This window comes from Dichomitus squalens (genome assembly GCF_000275845.1).
Source record: "Dichomitus squalens LYAD-421 SS1 unplaced genomic scaffold DICSQscaffold_55, whole genome shotgun sequence".
NCBI classification, from domain to species: domain Eukaryota; kingdom Fungi; phylum Basidiomycota; class Agaricomycetes; order Polyporales; family Polyporaceae; genus Dichomitus; species Dichomitus squalens.
This window is the reverse complement of record NW_006766937.1, coordinates 215,447-216,849: the sequence shown is the minus strand read 5'-3', so window position 1 is coordinate 216,849 and position 1,403 is coordinate 215,447.

Here is a 1,403-nt window from a genome sequence, read left to right as displayed (position 1 = left end):
AATCGTAGTAGTAGTAGATCGTCTCTCCAAGCGNTCCCACTTCTTTGCAGCCGACGATCACTTCTCAGCAACAGAAGCAGCCGAACTCATCTACGAGCACATTCTGAAGCACCACAGTATTCCCCGACAGATCATCTCCGACCGAGGAACACAGTTTGCGAGTGCAGCGTTCAAGGAGTTTTGCAAGTTGCTAGGGATTCGATAGTCAATGTCCACAGCCTACCATCCACAAACAGATGGACAGACTGAACGAGTAAACCAATCTCTTGAACAGTACCTCCGGATCTTCACTGAACATCGGCCAGACGACTGGGCGTCCCTTCTATCCACCGCGGAGTTTGCGTACAACAATGCGCCACACGAGTCGACTGGCCTGTCACCATTCTTCATCGAATACGGGTACAACCCAAAGATGGCTCCTGACGTTCGTGAAGAGCTCGCCTTCCCAACCCTCGAAGACGTATTTCACAACCGTGCGGAAGCAAGAGAACAAGCACAGGCGTCACTCACCATGGCCGCAGAACGAATGAAATGGTACTACGATCAGGGCCGTGTGGACCCTCCCTTCAAGGTTGGCGACAAAGCTTTGCTCAAAGGACGCGACCTCAAGATCCGCAACTCGTCAGCCAAGCTCTCAGCCAAGAACTATGGGCCCTACGAGATAACGGAAAAGATTGGACCCGTCGACTTTAGAGTCAAACTTCCACCACAGAACAAGGTCCACCCCGTCTTCCATGCTTCAAAGCTTATCCCCTACCACGAAGACGAGATCGGCAACTGCAATCCGGAGAAGCCTGACCCAATTGAAGTCGAAGGCCACGACGAGTTTGAGGTCGAAAAGATCCTGGACTCACGCGTCAACCGTGGATACGTGCAATACTTCGTCAAATGGGCTGGCTACGATGTCTCTGAAGCAACTTGGGAACCTGTACGGAATGTCAAATACGTGAAGGAGCTACTCGATGAGTTCTATGCACTCCATCCAAACGCACCGCAACCAATCGCTCTCAACAACCCACGACCAGTCGCCCGGGAGTTTCAATGCAATATCTGGTTTGAACGATTTGCAGGAGCTCAGATCTTGAAGAGGGGGTAGTGTCACAGTTTTCTCATGCCACGTGACCTGGGGGTCATGTGTACTGGGACAGACGCTCACCTTGACCGCGGACAACTCGTATCGGAAAGTGGAGGGGCCAGGATGGAACCCCAGACCTCGTGACGGCCAGGAGCGCCCATCCTCACTCACAGGCAGGTGACTGATGTGACAGCAGGAGCGCTTACTCATTGGGAGGGGTCCGGACTCGGCACGACTCAGGTATTAGTTGTAAGGTCACCATGAGGCAGGTCAGAGGGTAGGACATGAGGCAGAGAACTCTGACCAAACGATGGTCAAATAGGTACCT